Source organism: Mastigoproctus giganteus, chromosome 7 (genome assembly GCF_048544385.1).
Source record: "Mastigoproctus giganteus isolate SK-2022 chromosome 7, ASM4854438v1, whole genome shotgun sequence".
NCBI lineage: Eukaryota > Metazoa > Arthropoda > Arachnida > Uropygi > Thelyphonidae > Mastigoproctus > Mastigoproctus giganteus.
Window position 1 is genome coordinate 180829301 of NC_143581.1, and position 25192 is coordinate 180854492.

The 25192-nt window shown below is 38.4% G+C and overlaps 1 protein-coding gene across 1 annotated transcript in view; it reads right to left on the reverse strand.

Annotated features, from left to right (window-relative positions):
• Positions 1-25192, reverse strand: part of LOC150083372 (mitochondrial outer membrane protein SLC25A46-like) — a 234928-nt gene that overhangs the window by 123909 nt on the left and 85827 nt on the right. The window lies entirely within an intron of this gene.

The window sequence follows — 25192 nt, forward strand, 5'->3', positions numbered from 1 at the left end:
TTCACATAGTCTGCTAACTGCTATCAAGGAAGAGCAAAGCACAGTCAATGCACATCAACCTACCCCAAACTAAACCCATCAGCAATGATAGACCAGAAAGAGAAGACAATTGTCAAACTGTATTAAAAACATATTAAATTAAAAACTGTATTAAAATAGTATTAGGCTAGACTTCATATTTTAATATGGTTTTTAATACAGTTTGACAATCGTCTTCTCTTTCTGGTCTATCGTTGCTGATGGATTTAGTTTGGAGTAGGTTGATGTGCATTGGCTGCGCTTTGCTCTTCCTTGATAGCAGTTAGCAGACTATGTGAATTTAAAACAAGTTTAGTTTTATGTAATATCACATAATTTAACAATCCTTTACAGACCAATCTCTTTATTGGCCAATCTTGGCAAATTATTTGAAAGGATGAATGCCCCAAGGATTTTAAAATTATTTACAGAACAAACTCTCCTCTGATTGCCAGTTTGGATTCAAAAAAGGACAATCCACTGAAGACGCAATCTCAACCTTGCTGACTTACATTCAGGAGGCAAACAGCAAATATGTTCTTGCTATTTTTATTGACTTTGAGGGCGCTTTCGATTCCCTCTGGTGGGAAAGTGCTCTCAGGTCACTGCAACTGGCCAAGTGTGATGAGTACCTGTTCAAAGTCCTTAGATCTTACTTTAAGTACCGACAAATTAGAGTATGTGCAAAGCATTTATCATACACAACTACCGTTTCAAGAGGATGCCCTCAGGGTTCAGTCTTGGGACCTCTCTTCTGGAATGCAGTGCTAGACCAGTGGCTCACAAAGGATAGTGATGAGTTCATCAAAGTTGCATATGCAGATGACCTGGTGGTGGCAGTGCAGGGAAGATCAAGACAAATTCTCGAACAAAAAATTCAGTCAGTTTTGAATAATTTAGTGGCATGGGTGGGTTTAAATAAACTAAAGATTTCTGTCACCAAGACCAATTTCATGGTGTTTAAACACCACTTCGATTATGGAAGGCCACCAAAGGTAACCCTATATGGTACTCAAATTCGATGGAATTTGGTGTTCTGTACGTTTGGCGGTACAGAACACCAAGTATTTGGATTTAACTTTAGATGATCATCTCAGGTTTCATGTACATCACTAAAATCAATGAAAAAATCAAAATGTTTGTAGCTGCAGTTGTTAGAATTTCCCGCAAGGAATGGGGTTTATCCAAAAAAAACTCTGGTATTGTACTACAAGACGATATTTCTTCCCATTGTAGTTTATGGTGCTGGTATTTGGTTTGCAGCTGCTACTAAGGTTACAACTAAAGCCAAGCTTCTGTCCCTGCAACGTACAATGCTGCTTACAGTTATACGCACTCCCAGGACGGTGTTGACAAATGCCTTACAAGTTATGGCAGGTACCAGCCCCTTGAATTTACACATTATTTTCCGAGCTATTGTATATAACTTGAAGAAGGGAAGGGCGTTACAAATACTGAATATCACCTCTAATCCAAATAACAACATAAAGGGGGGAAAACGTAGAATTTGGGGTGAGCTTGTGAATTGCTGGCAGCAACACTGGGATTTGAGTGAGTATGGAACCATTACAAGAGGATTCATTCCAGCCGTAAGCTTTGCAATGGACAGGAGGGTGTCTTCTTGGTTTGCTCCCACCATGACCACGAGTTACTTAATCACTGGACATGGCTTAAGGGCCAAACTATTTGAAAGAGGATTAGAACCTGAACCTTACTGTTCGTGTGGTGAGATTGAGTTTTGGAGACATGTCATCCTTGAATGCGGACTGTATACTTCAGACAGGCAGGAATTACTAAATAGGTTACAAAACCTAACAGAGAATAATTTACCTCTCTTGGTTCAGAGGTGGGACATCTTTGCTTTGCTTCAGGAATTCTCGACCAAAGTTTTTAAAAGAAGACAGGAGTTAAGAAATCTATTGCAGGATACCAATTAAAGGAATTGCTGCACATTTGACGATAGAATGATTCTGTGTACTGTCATCTTTATAGGATGTTTCTGGTATGCAGTGCGAGTTGATCTTCCGCTTCTGAATACCCAAATGCAGGCTTGCATTTGTGGATGGACTCCACAAAAGTGGAGATAATGTCAATCTAAGTGTTAATGTTAATTTTTTCTAAGTGTTATTTTTAAGTTAATGTCATTCTAAGTGTATGTATGTATGTATATATTTGCTATTTACATGTAAAATAATTGTATAATGTTGCTTTTGTTTCCACAAGTATACATTGTTCCTAGTTGGTATTTTTTATTATTATTATTATTTTGTTTTTTATTTATTTATTTTTTTTTTGCTGGCCTCCAAATTTGGGCAGCCCTGGGGGTGGGATTGCTGGCACCTACCAGTATAGCACTACTTCCGGTGTGGCGCCTCCATAGCCAGGTGGGAAGGAGCAGCAGTGCGTAGCACACGCTTCTTGATTAGACCGGGGTTCGAGCCCGTCACCACCAAATACAGAGGATGCGGAAAGGTCAGGGATTGACCACCGCACCGGAGCAATATGGCCTTAGTTGCTAATGCTCCTAAACACCAAAATAACAACAACAATAACAACTACTTCCGGTAGGTGCAGGATTTGTGCATTACAACACACACAGAGAACTGTTGGCAAAATGGCCTGACATAACACTCTTTTTTCAGGCCTGTTTTGCAGAGGTTCTGAGCTTTTACAGGAGTAATAGATGGAGATAGGCTTATGTCTAGGAGCCAGCCTTCATATCAGGACATACACACAAGCAAATGTACAGAAAGACTACAGCATATACAGTCGATTCCGATTATTTGGGACACATCGGGACTAGTGCATTTTGGCCCAATTAAGCGGCTGCCCCAATTATCCGAAGTTTCACGTAAATACAGTAGTTAAAAATACAATGTACCCTCCCTTTACAATTAGTTCACTGTACAATCAAATCACGTTATGACGAACTCACCATAGTAAAGTACCGTTCACTATACGATGTGCAGTAAGCGCCGGTCATTATGATCACGTTTGTGAAATGAATTTTAATTCTATTAAACAGCGATTCTAATTAGCAAAAATAGGAGAAATATTATCTACAGGCTATAAAAGTAAAGATATATTACCCACAAATTTACCCTTTATAACCTTACCAATTAAAAAATTAAATGATACGGGAAATTCGGAAGAATATACGTGACAAACGGAACAATTAATACATACTGTAATATGTATATACTAACTAAACTAGTTGACATTTCTGTTCACTGACATTTGTTGGTGGGGGCTGAAATTTAAAACAGTAAAAAGATAAGCAATTAATAACAAAAAACACTACACACACAAACTGCAAGTAACACAATACTCGCAAGTAGGAACGGAGTAACGAGTTACAAAGCTTTAAAAATAGGTTTTTGTTTTGTTTTGGTTTTATTGGCGCATTAGCTACTAAGGCTATAATGTGCCAAGACCATGTCATTTATAAAAAAATTTAAACTTTAAACTTTCAGTGACCTAACTAGTTAGGTCACTATGTCAAGAAGTATAAGAAAAATGTAAATTTTATAAATGAGTAAAAATATTTATTGATTTTAAAAATCTAAAAATAGCAGACACATTGTCATTGTCGGATAAAATCTGACTGAGTGTATATGGCTCAGTCAGATGATTAAAAGCAGTAAGACGGATATTGCTAAAATCTGGGCATTCAACTAAAATGTGTCTTATTGTTAAAATTGTGCCACAGGACACACACATAGGGGGGTCATCAGCCCTCAGCAGAAAGGAATGAGTTAAATGACTGTGTCCTATGCGGGTCCGGGCAAGAACAACTTCCTCCTTACGATTCCTGCGCAGACTAGACTGCCACGGTTCAATTACAGGCTTTATACAATATAGTTTATTTCCAGTCTGTCTATTCCACGAGTCCTGCCATTGGGAGTGTATGTTTTGGTGTATTATTTGCCTGTAGTCTGTATAGGGGACTGACAGGCAGCGGTTATTATTGGGAATTGCTGATTTGGCTGCGGCGTCAGCCAAATCATTTCCCCTAATCCCAATGTGGCTGGGAATCCAGCAGAAGCGGATATCATATTCGCGTTCATAGAGAACGTGAATCTTCTGCTGAATGCTAGACAGAACTGGACGAGGATTATATCTCACAGATATTAAAGCCTGTAACATGCTAAGAGAGTCGGTATATAAAATGAACCGTTGGTATTGGCATTCACTAATGTGATCCAAGGCTAACTCTATAGCATGCAGCTCTGCAGTAAATATACTGCATTCAGAGGGAATCTGCTCCGATGTAGTGCTGTCTGTAAAGACAGCAGCAGATCCCACATATGATTCCGATTTCGAACCGTCTGTGTAGACTGGCGCGAAGTCGGAATGTTCAGCTCGGTGTGCTGAATAAAGCTGCAGGTAGACCGATGATGGAGTGTCCGACTTTCCCCAATTTCTGAGGGACAAGTCACATACCGGGACATGAGCATGCCAGGGTGGAAAGGGTTGCTTTGGTGTTTGGGCAACCTTGTCTACCTTGATATTAAGTTCTTTGAGTAGCTCTTGGAGACGAATACCAAAAGAGAGCTCTTGGAGACGAATACACGTAAGACGATTGGCAGTCTTACGTGTGTTGTACAAATTTTCCCATCGTGGCTCAAAAACGAATGGCCACGTAGGATGGTCTGCCAGGGATTTCAGTTTTAAGGCATACTTTAGAGACAAATGCTTACGACGAAGCGATAACGGTGGTTTGTTTGCTTCGACGTATAAGCTCTGGACAGGAGATGTTCGGGATGCTCCAATAGCAAAACGAAGGGCCTGATGATGGACGGGGTCCAGCCACCGCAGGACACTGTCTCAGGCTGAGGAATATACCTGGGACCCATAATCTAGTTTGGATCGCACAAGTGCACGGTAAAGCCGAAGAATGGTACATCGGTCTGCTCCCCAAGATGTAGAGGAGAGCAAGCGGAGAATATTAAGCCCACGTGTGCACTTTGTGCGGAGTTGACGAATATGATCCAAAAAAGTTAGTTTTTTATCGAATATGAGCCCAAGAATTTTGTGTTTGCTGCTACTGGAATAGCATTTTGTCCGAGCCTTAATTCGGGTTCAGGATGAAGATTACGCTTGCGACAAAAGTGTACGCAAACGGTCTTCTCCGGCAAGAACCTGAAGCCATTTGCAAGTGCCCAGGAATTCAGACTATCAATGGCTTTCTGCAGTTGTCTTTCAATAACCCTCATGTTGCACGACTGGCAAAGAATGCTAAAGTCATCAACATAGAGGGCACTGTTTACAGTTGGAGGAAGTTGTTCTGTGATGGAATTAAATTTTATGGCAAAAAGCGTGACACTTAATACTGATCCTTGTGGTACTCCCTCCTCTTGGCTAAAGGAGCGAGAGAGTGAGGATCCCACACAAACTTGGAACGATCGATTGGCTAAAAAGTTTTGAATAAAAAAGGGCAGATGCCCTCTTAGGCCTAGGCTATGTAAGTCTTTTAAAATGCCAAATCTCCAAGTTGTGTCATACGCTTTCTCCATGTCAAAGAACACCGACACCAAGTGTTCCCATTTTAGGAAAGCATCCCGGATGGATGCTTCCATTCTAATAAGATGGTCCAAAGTGGACCGGTTCTTTCGGAAGCCGCACTGGATGCTGGAGAGAAGGTCATTTGATTCTAAATACCATATTAAACGAGAATTGACCATTCTCTCCAGAATTTTGCACAGACAGCTAGTCAGAGCAATAGGACGATAGTTGGTGGTGACTTTTGGATCCTTTCCTGGCTTAGGGAAGGCAAGAACGATTGCCTTTCGCCAGGAGTCCGGAAACTGCCCTTCAGTAAAGATTCTGTTATACAGAAGGAGCAGACAATCCATAGATTTTGGTGAAAGATGTTTAATCATTTCATAATGGATGCCATCTGGTCCAACAGCATTTGCTTTGGAAAGAGTGAGGGCTCTTTTCAGTTCCTCTATAGTGAACGCCCCGTTGTAGGGATAGAGGCCCTTGGTCTTAAAATTAAGTGCTTGTTTTTCCAATTTATGTTTGAGGACCAGGAACTCTGGGGAGTACGAGGATGTTGCGGAGATGTTAGAGAATGTTTCCCCAAGAGCATTGGCTATTGCAGTTGGATCTGCAATAGCGCATCCATTATAATCTAGGATTGAAGAAGGGTGGGATGTATATTTCCCCTACATTTTCCGGATTTTATCCCAGACTACCTTAGAGTTGGTAGACTGGTTAATAGATGATGTAAAACGGATCCACGATTCCTTTTGACTCTGACGACGGATGTAGCGTGCTTTGGCTCGTGCACGTTTGAAGGCTATAAGGTTGTTCGTGGTAGGATATTGGCGAAATATCCCCCACGCTTTGTTTTGAGCCTTTTTTGCTGCTGTGCATTGTGAATTCCACCAAGATTTGGGAAATGGTGGAAACCGGGCTGATGTTTTTGGGACAGCATTAGCAGCTGCTTGGACGATGATTTCTGTGATGTACTTAACTGCATCATTGATAGGCTCTTGACTGACTGTGCTAAGATCAAAATTTGCCTGATGTTGGAAGGCAGTCCAGTCAGCCTGATCAATCTTCCACCGTGGTAACCTAAAAGGAAGACATGGTCTCCCACTGTGTAACAAGGTTATCACGGGGAAGTGATCGCTTCCGTATGGATTCTCCTCCACTTCCCAAGTGAGTGAAGGGAGTAGAGAAGGGCAGCAGATAGAGAGATCAATGGCAGAAAAAGTATGGGTAGGCATGTGGAAGAAGGTGTTTGTTCCATTATTTAGAAGGGAAAGGTCATTGTCATTGAGCATACACTCTATGACTCGTCCCCTTCCGTTGATGTTAGCACTACCCCACAGGGTGTTATGTCCGTTAAAATCCCCGAGAAGTAAGAAAGGGGGAGGCAGCTGCGTTAGAAGATCATCAAGGTCTGCCTGGGTGATGTTAGTCCCAGGTGGCAAATAAATGGAGCACACAGTTAATAGAAATCCCACTGAAAGGCGAATTGCAACAGCCTCTATGCTGGTTGTAATTAGCAAGGGCTGCACTGGGGTCTGGTTACCCACGAGGATAGCCACTCCCCCATGTAAAGGGCCATCCGCAATTCTATCCTTTCGAAAAAATGTGATGTTGTGCATGGTGGGATCATCATTTGCCTTTAGATATGTCTCCTGCAAGCAAAAGCAAAATGGCTCGTGCTTTTGCAGGAGGGCCTTGATGTCATCAATATTTTGCCGGAATCCACGACAATTCCATTGTAGGAATTTAGCCATTATTTGGGCTTGGTGGGTCCATCAGGTGGCTTCCGAGGTGCTGAGGGCTTACTTTTATCAGTCTTGGGTTTCTCTTTTTTGGGGAAGAATGGACGCTGTCCTGTGTTCATTTCTTCCTCCGCAAAGAGTTCCAAGACTGAATCTTCGGGTACCTCCTTCTGCCCGACATCCATGTTTTCTTGGGTACTAGGGGGGGGACTTCCCCTTTCTTATTCTTTTCTTTCGTAATTACCTTTGTTAATTGTGGTGCGTTAGGAGGTACCGATATAGGAGTGGCAGCTGATTGGTCCTTCTGTGCAGGTTTTTGCGAACTTAAGAGATAACACGCGATGGGAGTGAAAGACTCCTTTGGAGGAATGGTCATGTCCATCTGAGTTCCGACGGAACATCTCCCTGCTACCTTCTGGGCGTAGGTAGGTCTGTTGATATTCAGGGGTTTCACTGATTTCCTTGCCTCCTAGTATGATATATTTAGCTCTGCCTTCAACCACTGAATTTCTTTTTCTTCTTTCCACCTCTGGCATGCTCGTGAATAGGCCGGGTGTTCGCCTTCACAGTTAATACAGGTGGGTTTTGCGGCTGAACATGCTGTTGTTTCGTGGTCCTTTGCACCGCATCGAGCGCATGCAAGGACTCCATGGCAGGCCATTTGAGAATGTCCATACTTCTGGCATTTAAAACACCGTAAAGGGTTCGGAACGTATGGACGCACTGAACAGTTGATGTATCCAGCTTTAATCTCGTCAGGAGGTTTAGGAGAGTTAAAAGTCAGGATAACGCTCCTGGTTTTAACAATTTTTCCATCCCTTCGCGCAGTGATTCTCTTGACGGCAATGACTCCCTGTGGTTTTAATTCGGAGCAGATTTCCTCCTCGGTGACGTCGAGAAGGTCCCACTCTGAAATGACACCTCTCGATGAATTGAGTGTTCTGTGTGGTGTCACTGTTATAGGGATTCCTCCGATTGATGTTGTTCGGAGGAGATGTTCAGATTGCCTGTCATTTTTAGTTTCAATTAAAAGGTCTCCAGAACGAAGCCTCTTAACTGATTTGGGTGAACCTGCTAACCCATCTAACCCTTTTTGAATGAAAAAGGGCGACATTTTACCAATTGGTGTCTCATTGGTAGAATGCATAATTAAAAATCTTGGGACAGGCCCTGATGATGATGATTCAGTTCGCTGCCTCTTTTTTGCAATAATATTATCAGTCTCTACATCTATATTTTCAGATAGGGACCGGGTTGGGGCCCCTGAAGAAATAAGTTTATCAGGATTCATGAATTTTTTAAGTGGTTCATGCCCGGGCTCCCCATCCACCACGGAGCCCAAAGGGACGCCCACTACCCGGCATGCAATAAATGCGCTCGGGAGTGGAACGCCAGGGCTACCCAGACACTATACCCGCACCGCCGCCAGCCTGAATCCTGTCCCTCGGACCATGAGGGTAGGGGCGTGGCATTGTCACGGTTGACCCTCGCAGGCGAGCCTACTAGCCGATTGATCCTAGCCGGGCCTTCCAGGACCACCCGTCTTGTCGAAGCAGGGGCCAAAGTGGTGTATTGAAGCTGGGCCCCTCAACCACCAGGATCCCCCTTTCCGAATTTCCACGGGTCGCAGCGCACGGCAAACACGCCGGATTCCATTGATGTAAGCCTGGAACCTGGGCTGTGGGCGTTGGATCCCAGTGATGCTAGTCTGGTAAGTCCAGCAGCGTCACTGGGAGGTCCCCTCACCATGTACAGGTGCCCACGTCGAGGGGTTTAAAAATAGGAATGAAGAGAAGATTCTGAAAATTATTTTTTTTTATATATATGATTGAAGATTCCATAGAAGTGTAAACACATTTTACCATAATAACCCACAGAATTCCAGCTGTCAGTATTATTGCAAATTCAATAAGATAGAGTTTACTATCCATTTACGATAGATTGCACTAACAGAAAAGCCCAATAAACAGGTGGCTGCTAATTGTTTTATGGTTGTGACCTCCAAAAATCTGACCAAACTACATGGTACAGTCAGAGAAAATCTTAGGGTAATCTCCAGTGGTGCGGTCTCCTGCCCCGATTAAACAGCATTTTGTCCCAATTAAGCGAAGTAAACTCTGGCTATTTTCTCGATTGGGTTCTGTTTTTCAAGATTTGCCCCAAATAAACGGCTGCCCCGATTAACCGGTGGCCCAAATAACCGGAATCCACTGTATAAGAGTATATATATAAAATCTGTATATAAATCTTGTATATAAATTGATTAATATGTATCTCAAGAATGTATATACAGTTGTGTATTAATAAATAAAAAAAAATTAAAAAATCCTTTAATAGGGATATGTTTACATTTTAATACTTAAAGATTTTATATTACATTAACCGGATCAGTTTGATGTGAGCGTCGGGTCAATATTTCCTACAATAAAGGTATGATATTGATCTTATATTTAAACAAGAGTGCTTAAAGTAGGAAAAATTGGGCTTCATTGCTCTTACATTTTGAAAATGTACTAAATATGGAACAATGGGTCCACTAACCTTATTTTATTTACAAAAATGTTTATCTAATTACAAAACACTTATTTTGTCGTTTTTTTTGCTTTTTAGAACTGTCCACAGATGTCTCCCAAATGAGATTCCAATAGTAGTCTACCAACATATTTGAGAAATATCTTGGTGAAACCTTTCACAGTGTTCATTGGAGATCGCTCCCAAGTTTTCAGGAAAAATGTCGAAACAGGAATGTAGGAAATCAAGTTTTAATGACATGTTGCATCCCAACTCCCTGTATGCTAAAATTAGCTCATCCACAATTTCACTGTAATTTTGTGATTTCTCATTGCCTAAAACATTCTGGCAGACGTTTTCGAATGTCTTCCATGCTCTTATTTCTGTAGCATTTAATATTCTAGTGAATACCTCATCTTGGAATAGTAGTTTGATTTGAGAACCCACAATAAATCCCTCTTTTATCTTGGCTTCACTGATTCGAGGAAACTTTTGCCTCAAACAGGAAAATCCTTCTCTTTTTTTGTCCATTGCCTTCACAAATATTTTTTTATCAAACCTAGCTTATCCACCAAAGCAGAATGCGCTACATTTTTCTGGCCTGGTGTAGTTACTGAACAGTCTGGAAATTTTTTTACCCTGTAGTGGCAATCCTCTGCTCGGCTGTCCCACTTGCACAAAAGTGCAGCAGTATTTAGTATACAGTAAACTCTCGATTTAAGGAACCCCAATATAATGGATTTCGGATTTAACGGACCTGACAAATGTACATATAATACAGTAATGTACATATTAATCTCGACCATATTAAGTTATACAAAACTTCAGTGTTATTATTAATTAAAAATTAATAACAATTACCTATTTCCATTATTTTTTTGATAATCAAAGAAACCATGCACTCTTAAAGAAATTATGAATCAGTTGCCTGTTATTTACACCAGCTCAAAGAATGCGTGGTTTACTTCAGAGATTTTTTCTGACTGGTTCTTCAACCACTTTGTCCCTGTGAGGCTATTCCAGACAGATGTTCTGAAAATTTCCACCAATAATGTAAAGGCATTGTTGCTTCCTGACAATGCCCCTGCTCATCCTAGTGCTGAGAAGTTAGTAAGGGTGGCAGAATTAAAATGTCTTTTTTTGCCATCAAACACAACTTCAGTTATTCAGCCAATGGACCAAGGAATAACTGCAGCCTGCAAGAGGCTGTATAAGAAGAACTTTTTGGAAGAAGCAATGGTTGTGTTGGAGGATGAAGAAGCTGCAAAAGAAGACAAGAAGAGCCAGGACACTTCAGAATTTATGAGCCTACAACATTAAGCCTGCGCTCTTTAACTTTGCAGCTGCTTGGAAGGAAATGAAGCCTACGGCTTGGGGCAAATGGTTAGAAGAAGTTGTACAATATTGAACCGGATTTGGATTTTGATGGATTTGACTTTCGGCGAACCCTTGTAAATGCTAGCAACCAGGAAACAACTGAAGATGATGTTCTGAAATGACTTGAAAATGATGAAGGTGATCCTGGCTACCAAGTCCTCACTGAAGAAATTGTGGACAAAGTTCAATATGGAAAGGCAGGGGAAGAAGAAGACATTGAGAAAGAGCAAATTACACCAGGAAGGGCCTAAACTGTCTGAAATGAGAAATCTCATGGACATCACCATCCACTACATAGGTGTAGCGGATGGTGTGATTTTTTTTTTTTTTTTTGGCTGATGCTGCATAAGCTCATATACACACTTGCTTTCTTGCATCACATGCCACTACTACTACTACTGTGATTTTAATACCACTTCTCTGCAAATATAGCAAAAGCTATCAGGTTAATTTAAGCAAGAATGCAACAGATTTTATGTACAGTTGAGGCATGCACACATAAGAAAATAATTATAAAATTGTAGATTTCTATTTTTAGTTTAAACACAGTTCACAATTTACACTAATGCACACAACACTTGTTTACAAACACTAATTCACTAAAACATTTGTTCACTTTGTTTCCCACCCACTCCCTGAAACATACACTTTTTTAAATATGAAAATGCTTGCTTGGTGTGGAACACACTCATATACATACCAGGAGAGAAGTTTCTAGAAGGCTCAGAATGTTCCTGTGATCTAGAGAACTCTGCCAAAAGTTCTAGAACCTTCCAGAAACATCCTAAACTTTCTTCCGCAAGTAACAATATTCTAAAACGTTCCAGAACATTCTTGACGTATATTGTAGAAAGCTCCTAAATGCTCTAGAAACCTCCCAAATGTACTATGTGTGTTATTTGGTTTTTAGGAGCATTATCAACTAAGGCCATATTGCTCCGGGAAATGCGGTGGTCATTCCCTGACCTTTCCGCATCCTCCGTATTTGGTGGTGACGGGCTCGAACCCCGGTCTAATCAAGAAGCGTGCGCTACGCACTGCTGCTCCTTCCCACCTGGCTACAGAGGCGCCCCCAAATGTACTAGGAAATTTATGTATGTATGTATAGATAGATAGATAGATGGAAAAGATAATTAAACCAACTACATCTTGGTTTTCAGTCATTTACCTGTGATATTTGAAAATTGAGGGCAATGAAAACCATTTTTAAACACATATCTTAGTGTTTGAACATATTTCCTACAAGAATCTGTTGAGATTATTTCAGGGAGGAAATTGATGCTAATCAGTGTTATCATTCGTTATCTTGTCATAGGGTCAACAAGACATCTTATTTGGGACATAGCATTTCAATAATCAAGACTTGAGTGTTAGGCACCCCTGATTATCAAAAAAGTCTTAAATAAGTTATTGTGCTTATAGACCCCCCCCCCCCAAATGTACTAGGAAATTTATGTATGTATGTATAGATAGATAGATAGATGGAAAAGATAATTAAACCAACTACATCTTGGTTTTCAGTCATTTACCTGTGATATTTGAAAATTGAGGGCAATGAAAACCATTTTTAAACACATATCTTAGTGTTTGAACATATTTCCTACAAGAATCTGTTGAGATTATTTCAGGGAGGAAACTGATGCTAATCAGTGTTATCATTCGTTATCTTGTCATAGGGTCAACAAGACATCTTATTTGGGACATAGCATTTCAATAATCAAGACTTTAGTGTTAGGCACCCCTGATTATCAAAACAGTCTTAAATAAGTTATTGTGCTTATAGACCCCCCCCCAAATGTACTAGGAAATTTATGTATGTATGTATGTATGTATGTATAGATAGATAGATAGATAGATGGAAAAGATAATTAAACCAACTACATCTTGGTTTTCAGTCATTTACCTGTGATATTTGAAAATTGAGGGCAATGAAAACCTTTTTTAAACACATATCTTGGTGTTTGAACATATTTCCTACAAGAATCTGTTGAGATTATTTCAGGGAGAAAATTGATGCTAATCAGTGTTATCATTCGTTAGCTTGTCATAGGGTCAACAAGACATCTTATTTGGGACATAGCATTTCAATAATCAAGACTTTAGTGTTAGGCTCCCCTGATTATCAAAACAGTCTTAAATAAGTTATTGTGCTTATAGACGCCCCCCCCTCCATGATGAGATGATGAAAGAGAACTTATTTATCACAGTTTCACCAATCATTGAGATATTTTTTCTTTCCATCTCAAATTGTTATGGTACATTGGTACTACTGAAATTAATTTCTTATGCAATCTTTCAGTATGCTTTTATTTCATTGTGTTTTAATTATATTTCACTTTTTATATTTAGACTTTTACTTTATTTTATTTTAGAATATCCTACTTGCATTACATTGTTTGCATTATTTAATTATCTTAATTATTGTATTATGTTTACCTAAAATATAACTATGATGACCAGAATGTGGCCACTTTTGGTGGGCTATAATATTTACTAACCTTATATTAACTACCACATATATAGACCCATATTATAATTCAGTTCAACTTATTTTACCTGAAATAGCACACAATGATATACCTAATTTTGTTTAAATACCAGGATAAAATATTTGATATAAGGTCTATGAAACACTTCTATCATCTCCACTACTTGCTAACTATTGCTTGGAAAAAATAAAAGTAAAATTTAATAGATGCACAAGCTAACATGGCAAAGAAAATTAAGAGAAAGTTAGCAACTCGCGCATATTATGTGAATATTTTATCCATAATATTCAACTCTATTATTATGGCTCAACAATCTAGGCTACAGCTGCTATTATCAATTTAAAGAAAATTTTATCATTTGAATAATGATTCGGGACCTGAAAGTTGTGAGATGTTGCAGGGTGAAATGCACCCAGGTCACAGACTGGAAAAGGTCCTCACCTGCTACTTGCTGTCCTTTTATCCCTAATATTAATTCTCATACCCCAGCATACTGAATTCTCTTGCAGATTATATATTAACTAATTCCAATATTTGTAGTAATACAGGAAATGAAGTTCTAGTTCAATTTACATAAAACAAAAAATAAGCAGTCTAAAAATATAATAAGCAATAAATATGAATGATATATTAAAAAAATAAATTATAATAAAATAAATGTAAATTATTAATTTTATTCAAAATGTCAATATTTCTGGACTCATATTTTCTAATCTTATCACTAAATAATGGGGGGCTTATCTGAAATTTAATGGCAAAACTATAAATTCTGGGACCCCTGCTAGATTGCCAAATTCCTTCCCCCATATGATCTTTAACAACCATACCAAATCAGCTGTCAGGCCCCACTGACTTGTCGCCACTGCTGGTATTGAAGTTTAACCACTGATGAAATTCTTGTCCTAGAATTCCAAAAGGATGAAATTATTGTCCTAGAATTCCAAAAGGCTAAATAAAATATCACATTCATAATGATTTTGTTGTGATGATACAAGAACTCAAAATAAAGAACAGCCATCCATAACACTGAGCAGCAACACATAATAATCAGATGATACTCTTTTGTGATATTCAATTGAATTCATAAAATCTTTATTACCTATAAATATATAAATAAAATGCAGTTTTACAATGAACAATTTAAACAAAAGAAAAATAAACCTGAACAAAAAAAATTTTTGACACAGTATTAGCCCATTTGCTCATGCCCAACACAGCCATTAGTTAGTTGGCTAAGTAGTGGCTGTAGTTCCACAACAACAGATGGAAGTTGATAGCCTAAATAAATTTAAGGTTGAACTAGATAAACATTTGGAGTGACTGGATGGATGAAATGGGAAGGTTTTTTTTTTGCTGATGCTGTATAAGCTTGCTTTCTTGCATCATATGCCTCAACTAATGCTAATTAATTCGGCCCTGGAGAGAAATGTGCAAGGCTCATGAGGTAGAATTTTTCTCAGTGTAGTCTGTGCTTGTTAACAGGAGAGACTTTTTACAGGGATAGGATACGCTAGAATTAGAAGGGGGTGCAAGAATATTTGCTGATGCTATCGAGGCAGTGATAGATGGGTTGTAAAACTGCTAGCTTGGAGGGATACACAGACTAATGGCTTAACTAGAGCTTAACTAATTGACAAGGCTCTTAACACATATTCCCTTCTTTCATCTGGGCAGAACTACAGACACTTCCAAATTCAATCCTAACTCTTGACTTTTTTCCAACATTGCCTTGTACTTTTTAAGTCCTCAGATTTCCTACTCTCAATATCATTAGTGCCAATGTGTACAACAATATCACCATTGGTGCTCTCTATACCATCAGAATATCAAAAATCTGGAGCATTCATGGCAACATGATTGCTCAAGAATTCTTCTGACATTCTCTTGATTGAAATCCACAGGAGACATTGAATAGTGTACTGGGAATGGCATGAGGTGGTTTACTGAGATCATCAATATAGGAGTTAAAAGAAAAGTAGGATGCTAGTAGGTCTGCTTTATCTTTAACTGAGGTGGCAATATATAACCATCAGGTTTTAACAGAGGTGAGAGTAAAAGTTGTGGCCAATAGCTTTAGCAAGAGACCAGCACATGCTCGACTGCTGTCTGGACAAGATGCAAGTTTTCTACCCTTAGTCTGTTCAAAATCTAGTTCATACTAATTAATAATTCCTTTAAACTGTTGCAAGCTTTTAAAGGAATTAATAATTCCTTTAAACTGTTTCTGCGTAGGAAGAAAATGAATCTGGTGATTTGGATGCAAGCCAATTGAAATTTGCAACCTTATCTTGAACAGCCATATTACATTTATTGGAATACAAAGGTTTAGATAAAGGATGAGATTTTATGGTGGATTGTGGAATAAAGGATTCCATCCCTACAAGAATAATTTCACTGACATGATCTGAGCAAACACTGACATCAGAAGATTTAAAACAGTAAACCAACCAAGGAAAATAAGAATAGAAATCTTAGAGATTATCCCATTTTGCATTGTTGTAATGCCAAACAGCATGAGGCAAAGAATGGCCATGAGAGAAAGGCTCCATTGGAGATAAGACCATCGCTAAGTTGTGATCTGAGGTACCTAAACAACTACTCACCTTGACTGTAAATGAAAAATGTGTGAGCTAATTAGTAATTTCAAAAGTCTCAGCATCTTGACCAGCTGAATCCATGTGACTAGAAAACGGAAGGCAGTTGGAGTTCTGAACATTAAATCACCAAGTAAAATTACAGGAAGTCAAAGAGTTCCAAGTGATTAGTGCAGATGGAAGAATGACAAGACAGATGAATTTGACAGTAGGGTAGAGGAGAGATTTCAAGCCAGAGAAGATCAAAGAGAAGAGATTCCAAATTTCAAAGTCTCTAACAGGAAATATCAGAACAGAGATATACACAAATACCACATTAGAAGTGAAAGGAATCACAGAGTGAATAATTAAGACAACTGATATGAGAAGTGATTGAGTCAACCAATAATTGGGATTCTGTTAGAAAATGTATGTGGGACTTGGCACACTAAGTGGAAATGGACATCACTGAGATTGAAAATGAGACCACGTATATTTGTGAAATTAATGATGAAGCATTTAGGGAGGTTTAGATCTTTTCACAGATAATTTTGTTTTATTAGTTTGAATATTCATGATGTATTCAGTAGTAAGATAAGGTGGCCATGTATGAAGTAATGAAATTTTTTGATATGGCATACACATGGCAGGAATATACTCAGCTCCTTGACTAATGTGGCCTCTACAATGCACCCCCCCACATGCATGCTACTCAGATTCCTTCCAGTTACTATCTTGCTGAGTAGAGGCAGCAAGATCATACACAAGCTAATCCATAAGTCTCCTAGGGAGTTACTAATAAGTTTGTTCCAGTTGACTATCTAGCAGCCAGTCAGCCAGCCAACACTGTTTTAGAGCTGTACTCTCAAAATGTAGGGAAGATTGGATCTCACGATGATGCTCATCATAACCTCAAAAGACATCAATCATACTGCATGATGGAAGAGATGGAGGGAGGGAGGGTAGCCAGAGCTTTGTTCTGGAAAATAAACATGGGTTACACCACTTCAAACCACCAATAAGCAAAAATGATGGTACTGTGCCAGTTGATGAGTATCATCTACCACCTAATATTGCATGGTAATGCACAGGGGCAGCATTTCTCCATGTGGTATGGATGATTCAAACCTGGGTAGTCACCTCCAGTATACTTGGTGCTGTATTTCAGCTTTGCACACAGAGGTTCTACCCAGGGTTACAAACAGTCCCACCACTGTGAAGGTGCATGAAAAGGATCTGGTTGTCATAGAATGACCGGACTTCGCCAACTTAATTCAAGTGTCACCTGAATATCATTTTCATCAGCATTTTAGACTCCCAAGTAGCAAACCCAGCTTGTCATACCCAAGAGAATGTCTGTGACAGCCCAAGGACCAATTTAAAGATCAATATAAATTAAAGATTACTTAAACTTATATTTTTCTTCCTTAATATGAGGGTGGGCTGAAAAGTAATGCTGCCTATTGCACAACTTTAGAAGTTTTTGTATACCATTAAAGTAAAATTATTTCGGCTGCAGTGCCAAGCATCTTTTCATAGCTGCTTTAACTTATTCATTAGAAACATATCTGTTGTCTCAGAGATCTTTGTTTTAAAAGAAGATCTCTGAGACAACAAATATATTTGTTTTATCTGCCTTAAAATTAATCAGTATTATATGCAATGAGCTTTAAATTAAGAACTGATGCAATGAGGTAGCTGACACAGTGTATGCAATATTAGCACAAAGGAGAAAAGTCATTCTGTCATCCTTAATCCCAAGGCCAGATTATGGCAAAGGCTATCTAGGATGATACATTTCTTGAAGGTATAAAAAAACAGAAAAACAAAGGAAAAAATGTTGAAAACTTACATGAAAAAGTAAATAAAATGATGAAAAATGTTTCAGTTTTATAAACAAAGAATTAGTAGAAATGAAATTGTCACCATAAATTAATGCAAATGAGTTTTTCTTTTAATAGATATGTAATTGTATACATTATAAAAGAAAGAATCAGGTGGGGATCAGTGCAGGAAAACTCGGAATTGATTTAGATTTGTCAATTTAAACCCCCACCTATAGTTATTTTCCATATATTGTGAGTATCAAGAAATAAGTTATTTTTGCACCTTCAACTTCAATTTACTAACTACCTATTTAAGTGAATTACAATGAAACTATATAATTTTTAATGCTGAGGGGAGGGTTAAACTAAGAAGTAGAGACATATAGAATTCTGAAAGAAAGAGACCAAGAAAATAAATCATGGTGGGATGAAAGTCATGGTGAAGTTTAAAAAAAAAAAAAATCTTCTGATGAAGACAAATTCTAAGGATTTCATCTCTTCTAAGGAAGGGAAAAAATTTAAATTGACCATTTTTCATCATTACTAATACAGTCAGGACTGTGTCAAGATGCTTTAGCACCTGGAAGCAAACAAAAACAATTCAGGCCTCCTGCTAGACAAAAAGAACCAGTGATTATTTTATGACACCAAAAGTAGGCACCTGAATATGTTTGCTTTCTGACTTTCACATTAACATGGTCTTGGATATATCAGTTACAGATGAATTGAAGAATTGTTGCTTATAATTACATCAGTAACAGATTATTTCATATCAAATTTAGACAATTTGGACAAGATTTTACAGAAAAAGCTCTGAACCTTGGGAAGAAAATGATTTAGATGGTTCCTCTATTGGTGAAAGCATCAATTTTAAGAGCCTGTCCATGAATTAAGTTTATTTCAAGGTATTTACTCCTACATCATTAAAAATAATTTAAAATCTACTTTTTAAACCCACAAGTTATTTGCATTTATCTGACTGTGCCTATTAGAAAGTTTTTTGCTGAAATATCTTTTTTTAGCACATACATGGATCAAAAATAAATTTAAATCTAATACAAATAAAAGAGAAGTCTGTTCAAATTAACTACTGTTATTTTAATTTCTTTATTGCATGATTCAGTCTTTTTTGTGTTCAGGTAGCATATGGTATAGTTATCAACCATTACACGTACTTTTGTTAGTCTTTTTAAGACAAAAAAAATAAATAACATTGAGAGAATAATCATATAACTTTATTTTGTTCCTTTTTCCAATAAAAAGTTATTTCAACATATTAAAATGATTTCACTATTAAAAATTGTTTCAAGATAATGCTTTAAGATATTTAGATCTAAAATAATGTAAGGCTCGTGGGGGCTGCGGTGTAAAAATTAATTACCCTAGAGTGGCACAAAGCCTTAATCCAGTTTTACTTTATTTGTTAACTAGTCAGGCAAAACTTATATGGATTCATGGGGGTTGTTTTGGCCCTTGAAATAAAGGATTTTCTCAAATTGTTAACAAATGAAGGAAAAAGCTTTTCTTGAAGGGTACTGAAAGATTTTTAATAAGGGTGAACAACATGCTTTTACAGAGCAAAGGAGATAAAATAATAATAAAAGATAAAATAATAAAAAATTATCTATTTTGATCCCTATGCATATTCAAATGGGTAGAGAGTTTAATGATATGGATAATATTGTTGATGCACCAGATCAGGAAGACTTACATCTGCTTAAAAACGATGCTAAACAGGATATGTTAACTTCACTTCAAATATGATATTTTCCACATCACTGGCACCTCTAAAATGTAAAAACATCAGTATCAGTCTATATCAAAATATGGTTTCATCAATTCCTCTACCATTCTCCTTGAAAAGATCCAGATGGGAAGAAAATTAGAAAGAAGAAAAACATTCTTTTTCTAATAACAAATTTTAAGGGCTTCAACTCTTCTAAGGATCAAAAAAAAGTTTTGAACTGGCCTTGTCATTACTGATTAATGAAATGAAGATAGTCCAGTGTTACACAGATGATATTTTGGTTTTACACCGTTGCCATATTATTATCAGCTGAATTCTTTTAAGCTTTCCAATGTTCACAATGTATTTATTAAAATGGCATTTTCAAGAATTATCATGTTGTAGTTTTATTTTAGGCATGTGCTCTTACAGGAAAAATTTTATTCCAATAAAAGGCAAAAATAAAAGATAAAAATATATCGCACATATAAATGTTAGATATTTGGCAAAATCCATATAAACATACATGATATGATCAAAATATGATCCAGATGATCCCCACATATGCAAATCAGTTTGCACATACCAATATAAATTCTATGGGTATGTCCACGCAGCAGCAATACATTAAAAGCAAGTATGGGTCATGGATTGCAATTAACCGACTTGCAATATGGGATGGTAATTGACAGCCATTCTGTAATCTTTGGTGTCTGCCAATTTCATTTGAAGATGGAAGACTCTAGGTGGTGCTCCAATGGGGGGAAAGGCCTAAATACAAACACATGGAATGTGCTCAACCAAACAAAGAGGATAGTTCATGCCTCACATATGTCATCTTTGGGAAAACAATGAATTAAGTCAAAGAGGCCACAAGAACACCAGTCAGTGAGTCAGTGAACTGCACAGCCTTAGATTTAACAACTGCATATAAGCCCAATATCAAGGCTGACAATGCAAAATGGCATTTGGAGTGGTGTATTTCATAATATTCATGGACTCTAGATCACAGAATCTCACTATACAATATTTCATTCTAATAGGCGTTTAGGTGTGGAGGTTACTCAGAGAGTGCTTTCTGTCAGGATGTAATGTCTCAACTATGAAGTTTATTGGCAATGACACTAGACTGTTTCAACTGGCTTGAAATTGGTCGGTTGGTTGTAGGTCCTGAAACCACAAAGTCCATGAGCTACTTGGACATTTTGAACAACTATGCCCTCCAATGCTCCAAGTCATACAGAGGATCATACAGGTTTCAGGAGGATGACCTTGAAATGTTGGATATGCAAGCTCAGAACTCAACTCCACCGAACACCTGTGGACAAATTAAAATGTCACATTAGGCTGAACCCAAACTGGTATTCTTTTAAGTGGCTCTGGTAGCCACTTTGCTAGAGGAATGGAGGATTCATACAAAGGACAATACTTCTCACCATTACCAGAGCATGAGCACACCTGCACTACAGTTGCTGGCCAAAGCTCTCCGACTTTACTTGGAATTAGCCAAAAAAGGCTTGTATTATAGATTTAAAAAGGGCATAACCCACATAATTTCTGGGGGTAGCCCTTGATACAGACAACACCTTCAATGCTGAAGGTGTTGGCTGTATCAAGAATAGCAACAAAGCTCCATGAGCTATGGCAAACAAAGTGGGAGCAGGAAACCAGAGGTGTAGTTAACAAAAGGTTTCTGCCACGGGTGGCAATGGTCAGCCCAAAGCCACCAAAGTGGTATGCCCCTGGACTTTTTGCAACATTTACAATGACAGTTCACGGCACTCTAAAGGCAAAACTAACCTCCTTAGGGCTGACTGATGACCCAAACTGAACCTGTGGTGAGAGTGAAGACTGGGCACACATTCTATATGAATATATAATTTATGACATCCCCAGAACACAGCTAATAGCACAGATTGACCCCCTTCCCAGAGGAGAAGAACATCTGTTCACTATAGAAGAGGAAAATGTGTTGGAACCTGGGGCCCCCACACCAAATAAGTAACCATGTAGGGGAGGGAGATGTACACGCAGCTAGGGAAGCACAATAGCTGAAAAATATCAGTACGCTAGTAGCAAGGGGATGCAATGTAGAATGAAAGAAGAATGAATGAGAATGAAAGACAGAATGAATAGGCTGGGCACTGAGTGAAAGAGTGAATTATGGTAAAAGGGAATAAATGTCAGTTTTGGTGAAAGTAAGATGGACCCAGCATGAGGGAAAGAGAGTGTGAGTGTTATAGTGAATGAGTGGAAGAGCAAATATAATTGGCTGAAAGAATACAAAGTTAAAATAACTTACATTAGTATTAGTAATGGCCGCATGGTGCAAGAAAGCCTATGGCTTATGCTGCACCAACCAAAAAAAAAAAACTAATTATTAATAAAAGAAAAGGAAATTAAACCTATCATCCTATGTGTTTCCCTCACCTGAAGGTACTATCCAGATGACCTTTGAATTTCCCCAAACTGTCAGCCTCTACCACCCATGTAGGCAACTTATTCCAGTAATTTATAACTTCCTGGCTAAAATAAAACTTCCTGCAGTCCAATCTAAACATCTACCCCCATAATTTGAATTTATGTCCCCTAGTTCTGGCATAATTTATAATCTTGAAAATTTCGTCCTCATTCATTTTACTGATGCCTCTCAGAGCCTTAAACACCTCAATCAAATCTCCTCTAAGGTGTCTAAGTTTCCAAACTCTGCAACCCACATATTCAAAGTCTTTCTTCATAAGGATGCCCTTTTGCCGATCTCACCAGGCGAGTTACTCATCTTTGCACCCTTTCAAGAAGCTCGATGTCTTTCTTTAGGTGTGGTCTCCATACTTGAACACAGTATTCCAAGTGTGGTCTAACAAAAGCCTTATATAATGGGATTATCACATCCCTATCTCTACTTGTAAAAGTTTGATAGATCACATCGATAGGACACCATGGGCCTTCCTTGCAACCTGTTTACAATGCTCAGACATTACTTTATATATACTAACAAACATTTACTAACAACACAAACGCCATCACTGCATTCTCCCCTGGCCTACAAAAAACTTGCGGCTAGGCCTGCGCCACAACTGAAGAATGACAGTAAGTTGAGGTGCCCAGAAAGTGTAGTGCAGTACAGAAAGCAAGAGTCAAACAAATGAAATGAAAGCCAGAAGAATGAATGAGTAAGTGTGTGAGAAAAAGAACGCAAACCATAAATGTTACAGTTAAGTACTCACTAATCCTAGTTTTAATCTTTTATATTCTTTCTTATTTAGCTTAATTATTATTAAAGCATTAGTATTTAAATTTACATTACACAACATTGCATCCCCCCTAATGTGTGAGAAAAAAGATGAATTTGTGAGTGAAAAAAATATATATATATTATAAATTATAAGAAAAATGTATAAAAATAGAATGCAAGTAGAGTGAGAATGCAGATTATGAATGAAGTAAATATGTCTCTCTCCCAACCCCCACCAGCAAGGGAGAATTATTCCTCCCTTTCACCTGGTGGGTTCCCCACTGCCAGTTAACATATCTACCCCCAGAGCAGGATGACTTTCTACCGGATTCGACACTACATGGACCTGACAACCACCACTGACGAAGACATACTTTGGCTGTGCTGCCAACATGCCATTTGACAATCTGAACTGGGTACTCAAACCCAGTTCCCTTTAAAACCCTATCCCCGGGCAGGGGGGGGAATGGGTGGGGTCGTCCCCACTGACCTCTTTGGGGATGCCTACTCCATTAACCTCATCTTTCTACCTGCTTCACTCCCATCTCCAAACTTAACCGACTGAGTACACTCTTAACAATGCTGCCAAATTCTAATCAATATCTAAATTCAACCGCTTTCTCGTAAACCTCTTTTGGCCTTTCCAAATTCTAGTCTTCACCTCTTTTTATATATATATATATATATATACATAAAAAGAGGTGAAGTATGTATATATATATATGTATATATATATATACATATATGTATATATATATACACACACACACACATACATACATACATACACACATACAGAGTGGGTGGGAAGTCGCTCCCTATTTTTAAATTGTTATATCCGGTAAAGAAATGCATGTATTAGAATTAACTGTATGTTGTTTTATTGTCTTGTATGCCATTACTTATGCTGTTTCATTGTTTCAGATGCCTGAAATCCCATAGAAATGGCCAGTGTACTATCCATTGAGGAAAGAGCGAAAATTGTTGCCAGGTATGAAGTGTGGCAGTTAGTTGTCCAAGTGCAACAGTTGGTGGAGGAGTCAACATGGCAGGCATGTTGTTTTGGATCCAAAAACTGTCACAAAAAGCTATTGACGACTGTAGTGTAGTGGACAGCAAGAGATCCAGAAGGCCTTCAACATCAACGTCTGAAGAAAACGTGAATCAACTGGAAGAGATTTTCAATCGAAGCCCTTCGAAATGCACATGGCAGGCCCCAAGAGAGAGTGATTTAACACGTCATACTGTGTGTGTTGTTCTCCATAAAGACTTACAATATCGACCATGGAAGCTACATTATGTGCAGCAATTGTTCCCAGAAGATTGGGACAGGCGTGTTGAATTTTGTGAAATGATGCTCGCATAAGAGGAAGATTTTCCAGACCTGTTCAAAAACATTCTTTGGACCGATGAGGCTTTGTTTCATGTAGGGAGGTTTGCTAATTGAAATAACAGTCATTATTGGGCAGATAAACATCCCCAGGAGACAGTTGAACGAATGCAGAACAAGCCGAAAGTGACGGTGTGGTAATACGAGACACCATGAACAGTGAATGATACTTATAAATGTTGCAAAATTTTGTGTGGCCTACAATTTCTGCATGGGAAAACAAGATTTGATATTTATGCAAAACGGTGCTCTCCAGCATTTTGCCTTGACTGTTAGGGAGTGGCTCAATGAGCATTTCCCAGGATGCTGGATAGGCTGTCGAGGAACCACACAATGGCCCGCATGAAGTCCAGACCTAACCCCATGTGATTACTGTTTTGGGGATGGGCCAAGGAAGAAGTGTATAAGAGTAAACCTAAGAATATTGATGAACTTGAAAAAAAGATCCGCCAGGTCATCTCCGGTGTTCCTGTCCAATTTTTAAGGAAGGCCGCAGAAAATATACCTGCTCATTTAAAAATACATGTGGAAAATGCTGGGGGTCTCATCAAGTTGTAACTTTCAGGAAACTAATGGAAACAATAATCTACAAATCATAAAAAAAAATGTGCAGTACTATTTTGTATATTTTAGGAATTATAACATTTTTAAAATAGGGAGTGACTTCCCACCCACACTGTAGATATAGGTCTAGCCACCAAAATCCTCAAAAAATAGGTAGCAGGGCTTTCCAGAGTACTTAAACAATCTACTGGGTGCCCGACCTGCCTCCTTATGGCAAAGTGTGGGCATCGGTGGGTCCC